Source organism: Chroicocephalus ridibundus, chromosome 2 (genome assembly GCF_963924245.1).
Source record: "Chroicocephalus ridibundus chromosome 2, bChrRid1.1, whole genome shotgun sequence".
Classification (NCBI taxonomy): domain Eukaryota; kingdom Metazoa; phylum Chordata; class Aves; order Charadriiformes; family Laridae; genus Chroicocephalus; species Chroicocephalus ridibundus.
The window spans coordinates 36,044,717-36,053,881 of NC_086285.1; positions in this window are offsets into that span (position 1 = coordinate 36,044,717).

Below are 9,165 nucleotides of genomic sequence, written 5' to 3' on the forward strand. Positions count from 1 at the left end.
GTAGACTGACTGCGTGTGCCATGTATGTTGTATTTGAAAATAGAAAAGGGCAGTTGCACAAGACCCTTTCTTTTCTTTGCTACACTAGTTTTTCATAGGGGAAAATACAGACGAGAGAAGATTTTCACACCTGCTTCAAGAATTCAGTCCTATGTTTCCTCTGGACCATTTATTGCCAAATTTGGGATGCATCAATAAAACCATGTGGATGTATTTAATTGTGATAAATTTAAGGGGATAAAGTGCTTCAAATGATCCCAATACTCTTGCTTTTGTGATTTTTTAAAAAAATATTATTTTTATATTTTATTTTTTATTATTCATTATTCTTTTCTTAGACTCAGTGGAGAAAGGTAAAAGGCTAATGTTTCAGATGAGGCCACTTGGAGATGCATTGTCACCTGTGTATTGGGTCCTTGACTCCATTTGCTCTGGCTTAGAAAAAAACCTTGAAAAAAGTCTTCTCTGTCTAGAAAATATTTTTCTTATGTGGCAACGGCTAGAGATTAGGAAGGACTTGCTGCACGTGTCTCACCACCAAACTGGGATCAAAGGAAGGAAAACTAATCTTTAAATGAGCAAATGGTCATTTTTGTATCAAATTATTAATTGATTTATATCGGCATTATGTGTTATTAAGATGTATATTTGGCCTTGAGGAAAACAAGCATTAAATGACGGCTGACATCAGCGGTGTGTCAAGGTCCCGTTTTCACTTACTCCTCTCTGCTGTTCAATAATTGAAAAAACAAAAACAGAGAGGCTTCATCTGAACAAATGCACTCAGCATGGGACATCTGCCCTGTTTGCTCTTCAGGCATTTTGGCATCGCTGGCAAATTGAGGTTTATAGTGGCATCAGAGGGATTTTTGGGTAGAGAGGAGAGAAGGGAGGAAGGGCTCAGCCTCTCTGCCTGCTTTGCCTGCCCCAGTAGGGATGCTGAAACTCACCTACACCCGACTCCGGAGGGGAATTGCCCCAGCTCCTTGCAGGCTCCAGGGAAACCTCACCCTGTCTTGCGTGCTACCAAGTTTGACTTCATCTTTTTAACATCATCGGTAAGAATGTGCCTATGAAAATTTCAGGCAAGATTAAAATCCTGATGAAATGCACGGGACAAAACGTGGGAAAAGTCACCACAAAAAAAATCTTTTCTAGATACGTATTTTGACATCAGCATCCTATCTCTTTATCTGACATATTTGCTGTTATTGTTCTCAAAAAGCTTATTTCCACAGGGGGAACAAGCCCTGTGTTTTTGGCTAATTCTAGTTTGTGTTGAGAGGATGATTCAATAGAAGAATTTAGCTGTTCTACCGCTGATTTATGTACCTGGTGGGTTTTATATTTCTATGCACGGTTTTCATCAGGATTAAATCTTTTAAAAACTGTTTGGCACCCAGTTGCCTAGTTGCATGATGCTAAGTTTCATCTTGTTGGCATCTTATTATCAGTAAGCCAGAGGAAGGAACTGGCACATCAGCTGTGCTGTATCATTTCTTCAACTTTTTGGACTTGAAAAAGAAATAATCAGTTAAATTACTTCCCTAGAAATAGTAAATATAGCTCTGCAAATTGCATCTCTTATATCTTAAATCATGTTCAAAGCCTGCCATTGGAAAATGGTGCGGGGTTTGGGGGGAAGTGTTATTTCATGAATGTAGCATTAACAAAAAGTATGGGAAGCATGTTGGGCAGATGCCAAGAGTAACAATCAGGTGGATCAGCGCAATGAAGTGTAGATACTGTACTTCCTTTCTTATAAAGGAAGCTATTTCTCCCTATTTCTTTTATCATAGTAATCAGCCTTTATACTTGTTAGTGAACTGTAACACGTTTGAGACGTCAGTAGGTGTTTATTACATTTATAGCAGTCAGTGCCTTTTTTCCCATTTGCTTGTTTGAAAATGGCGTCTTTGTAGAACATCTCACCTGTCTGAATTTCTTTAAATAAACGTAATATAGGCAGTTGAAGACATAGCTGATAATGAATGTTAGATAATATCTTGGATACTGCGGCATAAATTGTAAGATGACTACATTCTGTCATGATGAATATTAGATAATGATACCTTGTCCCTATAAGAATAACTTATTTCATTATTCAGAGTGATCTTATGAGCTCTTTGGATTCATGGGAAATAACTTAGTAGAAACCATAAACTATTCAGATTTTACTGAATATTCTAATCACACTTGGCATCGTTCTCAATTATGAATTTGGGGGACTGCCAAAAAAGAGACAGAGGCGGCATATAACGTCTTTCCATTAACTCTGTGCTGTTGGAGGGCTGGCACCGTGAGTGCCCTTGCGTTGCAAGCTGACTTGGATGTTTTCTGTTCCTAGAGTTTGCCTTAGCACAGCTCTTCCAGATGTTCCACATCGGGTACTGCCCAGCTACAGGCTCTAGATTTAACACTCAGGAAGGTTTTTCGCATGTATTTGCTGCTTAGGGTGAGTCAACCAAGTTACTTACCTCAGCAAGGCTCAAATCTCCCCGTAGGATGGGTTAAAAACACTCTGTGAAAACCAGCATTGGCTGAAAGCTGTGATATCCCAGGTTTCAACTGGGGTAGAGTTGACTTTCTTACTAGCGGCTAGTCTAGTGCTGTGTTTTGGATTGGGGATGAGAGTGGTGTTGATAGCACACTGGTGGTTTTGGTTGTTGCTAAGCAGTCAAGGCCTTTTCTGCTCCTCACACCACCCCGCCAGCAAGTAGGCTGGGGAGGAACGAGAAGTTGGGAGGGGACACAGCTGGGACAGCTGACCCCAACTAACCAAAGGGATATTCCATACCATATGACATCATTCTCAGCATGTAAAGCTGGGGGAAGAAGAAGGAAGGGGAAGACATTCAGAGTCACGGTGTTTTGTCTTCCTAAGTAGCTGTTACGCGTGATGGAGCACTGCTTTCCTGGACATGGCTGAACACCTGCCTGCTGATGGGAAGCAGTGGATTGATTCCTTGTTTTGCTTTGCTTGCGTGCACGACTTTTGCTTTACTTATCAAATTGTCTTTACTTCAACCCACGGGTTTTCTCACTTTTACGCTTCTGATTCTGTCCCCATCCCACCAGAGGGGAGTGAGCGAGTGGCTGCGTGGCACTTAGTTGCTGTCTGGGGTTAAACCATGACAACTTCCTGTTGGTTATAGCACTCTGGGGTCTCCTCTGGAGGTGGAAGTGCCCAACAGGACTTTATTTCCCATGGAGCGCCTTGGCCATGGGGTCCTCATGGGAGGTTCGTGTCTGTCTGGAGTGTTAATTTGACCAGAGGATGCTGTTGGTATAGGAGAAAAGAAGCACTGGCACCCACACTGAAATTCTTGAGAAGTGTTTGCAGTTTCCCTTTAGATCTGAAATGTCTTAACTCTTGAATGCAAGGCCATCATTTTTCATGGGAGAAAAGGAGACCCACCATTTAAACTGCCAGTTCTGGCCCAGGTTACACGCTGATTGCACAGATAAACCCCGATGCTACTGTCTATTTTTGCAAGGCGCTCTGAAGAAACACATTCATTTAAGGTGCTGTTTTTCTAAGGAGCTAATGTGTTACCTGGGGAAACAGTGAAACGCAGCAGACTTTCCACCCTATATTTTCTCCTGGACAGCTTGAAGAGTTAGCACAGAAGAGGGCACACTGGGAAGGCCAAGTGAATGCATGCAAAAGAAGAGAGTAGTATGGGTCTGCAGTTGTACAGATTCCAGATCTCCACAGGTCTATATTTTATAGTGGGATGGATTTTTACCTTGGGCAAAACCAAGAGACTCACAGCAGCGTTAATACAGGTTGCACAGTCGCATTGTGAAATCTCCTAAGCTTCGAAAGAGCTGTTTTTACTACATTAGCCACAAAACAATCAGGAAGGCTCTAGTTGTTTTTGCAGCAAAGCAGTGTAAGAGGTTTACTGAATAGTAAACAAATATGTTACAAAAGACAGTAAGTGATGCAGAATGCTCAGGGATATAGAGTAAACGATGAGAGACATTTGTCTGAAGAAAGCTGGTAAGGTACAGGCATAGATTTTAGGGCTCTGGCTGTAGACGACCAATTCCATGATACAAACCACAAGCAATGGCCACAAATTCATTTCTGAATATACCTTTCACATACTCGTGGATTTGGGGAGATGCATATATATATATATGTATATATATGTATCCCAAAGGAGTCCCACAGAACTCTTTCCATTGTGGATCACAATTTTTGCTATTAGTTCTCATCCTCTTTGTTGAAATTTCAGGGATCAAGTCTTGGAAATTTACATCAACTCCAGAGAATTTCTGTTCTTAGAGTCCATATGGAGAGAAGAAAAGGTCTCCAAAATATTTTAGAGACAGGTCTTAAACCTGTTCCAGCTGTGCAGACCTGTCAGATTTTGCTCCGGGTGTGTATTTTGCTTAAAAGCCTACTTGGTCTGCATTGTCTTAGATAAGCTTGCTGGGTACATATGGAATTTGGAATGTACAATAATGTGTTCAATGCCAGATTTTACAACCCAGAGTTTTTTAAAGGTGGGAGAAGCACCATAAATTTCACCTCCCCAATAAAGCCTGAGCTTATGCTGGTTCCCTTTTGGCAGACTAAGCAATGCTTCTTTCAGGTAAAATGGTAAACCCAGTATTTTAAACTTGGGCAAAAAATTAAAGCAAGAGTAAACATTATGGAGAACAAGAGTAAATGTTGTACTTTTTTATGAGCTCATAAAACCATGAAATTCCCCATATGGAGATGATTCTTTTTTGGGATAGCGTTAGGGGGGAAATTTCTTGCTGGTTTCCTTAGCAGATTTTCAAATAAAGGGCAGTCCGTGCAATCTTGTTTTGCTGAAGGACCATGAAAAAAATATCTTCATCAATGGAATTTTCTTAATTGGAGAAGAGGAGAAAGTGTAAGAAATCTTGGAGATTCTTCATGTTCAGATCATTTAGAATTGCATTCCATAAGGCACTCTCAGAAAAACTGTGCAGACAAGAAGGTATTTTTAAATACTGAAGTTTTTAGCACTTGCTATATAGTTACGTATATATAGTACCGGAGTTATATAGTGATGGCTGTGTGCATGTGTGGATGTGCATGTATGTCTGTGAGGGTGCAGGTGTATCCCTGGTTTGGAAATGTCTGTCTGTAAAGAAGCTGAACTTGTATTCCCAGAGCCTTTTTGTGAAAATCCGTGATTAAACAGGGTAGGCGCTTGGGGAATCTGTAGGGCAAGATGAGGCGGCATGAAATTAATGAAGGTCTGTTGAGCTCTACAAAATATTGAATACTCTAGAAAAAAGAAAAGGCAAAGATATATATTTAAACTGCGCACAAGACATACAAAAACATTTGGGAAATAAATTGTTGCTGCCGTACCAGAGGAATAATATTTACGTTCTTCCATTTAATTCAGCTCTAGCTTTCCAGTGGCTCGGAGTCCGTGAAAGGATATAACTGAGCACACAGTCAGGGTCCTTAGAGCTGGCTGAGGAACAACCCACGTCATGATGGGGACAGGCCGCATCAGACTGATTTTTGCTAAGTCGTGCTCCCTGTACTTCCAGTTCAGCTGTGGGTATTGAGTGATTTCCGTGGTGAACCAGAGCATCCTGAACCCTGTGGTGGTCTCCCCCAACTACCAGAGGCTATACAAAAGAGGCGGTTGTTATCTGGAGACTGATGAGAATGGGTAGTTAGTTCCCCAGTGCTAGTGGTCATCAAGCATACAGCTACGATGAGAACTTCAAAACACCTCAAGAGGTATTATTTTTATAACAACAGCTGAATATAGTCAGTCGGGATTGCCAGGATCATGAGCAAAGTTGAGAAGTGCTGGCTGACTGATGAAGCGCCAGGTCACTGAATGTCAAGTAATACATGTGAAGAAAAAACATCTAAGCTGTACCTAGACAATTATGGGCTCTAATTACTAGCAATTATACTAAACAGCTTTCTTAAAACACCAATCTAGTGCTTTCCAGTGTTCAGAAAGGCAAATAAACTATTAGAAATTAAGAAAGAAGTTGAGAACTGAAGGGGAAACATCTTTTTGCCACTGCATAAGCACAGGCTACCCTCATATCTTCAATATTGCTTTATCTAAAATGAGCTAGAGGAGGGTGCAGAAAAGGGAAACAAGAATGACCTAGGGCATGGAGTAGCTTCTTGAGGGAAGACTAACTGGATTAGGACTTCAGCTTGTAAAGAAACTAAGGAATAAATGAGAAAAATCTATGGAATATTGAAGGGATGGAGAAGGCAAGTGATATTTCACTGTTTCTCAAGAGCATGGTTATAGGAAGGTCCTGAGGTACTGACTGCAGGAAGTGGTAAGAACATCTTCAGGTAGAACAAGGACACGTGCAGAATATTCTCACGTTCTTTCAATATCTACTGCTGACTGCCAAAAAGAAGATACAGGGCTAAATAGGCTTCTTGTCTGACTCAGTGTAGCTGTCTCTATATCAAGTCTAACCATCAATCCAGCTAGCGCTGTGTCCAATGTGAAAATTAACAGTTCAGGTGCAGGGATGGGTCAAGCAATGCAGGAATTATGGTTTCTATGGCAATAAAAGATAGCCTTCCATCATACATGATTCACTTCAGATTATCCAGGCTTTGAATATATCCTGTTGTGTGAATTTCATGGTGTCTGTGGGATAAGTTTCATATCCGCGTTACTATCAGCTTTCTCAGTATAACTCAGGACACCTGAGGGCTAATGACTTTGTTCTAGCAGTGTGCTGATGACCTCGGAGGGTTGGACCTTGAGTTTGATACCTCCTCCTGAGACAGCATTTATAGCAGGCCAGTCTTTGCTACCAGTGTGTGTTAGGTGATTTGGTCAGGGGAGTAAGTGTATCTGGACTAGTGGAACCTGTGGAATACAGTCCAAGAGACCTGGTTGATTTTTCAAGGATCACCTTCAAGCTTAAGAGCGGTCCATCCTGACAAGCAGGAAATCCAACAAAGGTGGCAGGAGACCTACATGAATGAACAAGCAGCTTGTAGAAAAGATCCTGGGGTCCTGCAAAGGGCCACAAAGATGATGAGGGCATTGGTGCATTTGACATGTGAGGAGAGGCTGAGAGAGCTTGGACTGTTCAGCCTGGAGAAGAGAAGGTTCAAGGGTGGATCTCATCAATGTGTATAAATACCTGAAGGAAAGGTGCAAAGAAGATGGAGCCAGGCTCTTCTCATTCTTGTCTTGTGACAGGACAAGAAACAATAGGCGCAAATTGAAATACGGAAAATTCACCAAGTTTCCACTGAAACATAAGAAAAACCTTTTTTATTCAGTCTCCCAGAGAGGCTGAGGAGATCCGTGGAGATACTCAAGACCTGACTGGACAGTCCTGAGTATCCTGTTGTAGCTGACCCTGCTTTGAGCGGGAGTTTGCTCTAGATGATCAGGAGGTGCCTTCCGCCCTTAGAGATTCTGTGATTAAGCCATCAGTGTTGGAGTGATGGTGTGTGTGTGAGCAGCTGGCTGCAGCGCAGTGATGTTGCCGCTCTCTGGCAGCAAATCTAATGCAAAGCTTTAGGGGAAAGGTTTGCTTAAAATGCATTATATGCAGATGCGTCCATACATGCAAATACAGAGAGGGTGGGTATTGCATGTATAGTCTGGCTAGGTGCCTGGAGTTCTGCCTTTTTAGCTGGAGTAATTAATCTATGCCTGCCAGGTGACGTGCGGGCACAGCTACACTGTCATACACAACACACAACATGATGTGTTGTACTGGAAGGTGTTAATGAAGGGGCCTAACATCCCTCTTCTACTAATCCCTGGAAGCCTATGCTTAATGATAACTTTGAGCACCTAGTCCCAGTAAAATACAGCATTTTCAGCTGTATTTTAATGTATTGTCATGTAAAACTGTTGTTAAAGAGGAGGTGCAAAACCAGTTTTACAGAAAATGGCTTCATTTAGCCTCCTGAAAAAGTCTTGATTAAAACTGAATAGTGGCAGATAAGTAAAATTTTTACTTTTGTGTGATAAACATATGTGTATTGAATCATTACATCGATGAGGATTTTGTGCAGGCAATTTTTCCAGAGATTTTTAAAATCACTTTTCACTGGTAATGACAGACAGTGTCTCTGAGGAATGCTGTGACTGGCAGGTAGAAAATGAAGAATGCTCTGAACACCAGGTCAACAGATTTCTTTGTGAGTGTTAGTAGCAAAAGAAGAAAGGTTGTCGCCCAGACCGATAGTTCATCTTGGCGTGAAGATAAATGCTCCACAATCTGGTTAATTCATATTTCTGTGGTTTAGAGATAAGAAAATTAATTTTTGAGTGTTCAGTGATGGAATCAAGATCAAATTTACCGTAGCCTATGAACTGCAGTTCAATGCAGCCTTGTCAAAATATTTCATCAGTATATAGTTAAGGAAACGGAAAGCTCAAAGGTTTCAGACCTTTACAATCAAACAAGGACAAACGTTTGACTCTGCCTCGCCTGGTGCTTTCCTCTGAAAAGCAAACAAAAGCAGCTGTGGTGTGGGGCTGGAGGTAGCGGGGGATACGTCTGAGCCTGGGGGGAGGAATATGTGCGGTACGAATACTCTGAGATGTAGCAGTTGAGAAAGGCAGCGGTGGGTAAGTGTTTTATGGGCACTGAGGTATTATTCATTGATAGGCTAGTGGCTTGCCGTGTTTTTCTTTTAATCTATGATCTAGGGAAAAGTAGCTGCAATCAAGCTGTGTATCATCAGAGGCACGATACCCTCCGCTTTAAAGAGCATCAGATTCATAGCTTGGAGTCTTATCTCTCTTAAGGGATGCCATCTTTTACAGTAATGCATGCAAACAGGGAGCACTCTTGAGACAGTAACTGCATCTGTCCTTACTCCAGCAGAGGAAATGTTTCTTGTTGAGAAACCCCAGGAGAAAAGGTACAGAAGACAAAGAGAAGAGAGAAAACTTCTTCTCCCCCTAAGGCTTTAGAAGTGTGCAATGGGTTGAATACATACTATGTGTTTAAAAAAGAAACAAAAAAAAAATTCCAAACCCTAAATTTTCCCTTTGATTGCTTATATATCTTGGCAACAAAGATGCTTTAGCACAACTGTGACAAAACACTGCTGGAAGAGTCTGCAGGATTTTTCTTGAATGGCCATAGATTTGTCATATGTACATTCAGAAATGTAAATCCTACCTGGTTCCTTCTGAAATT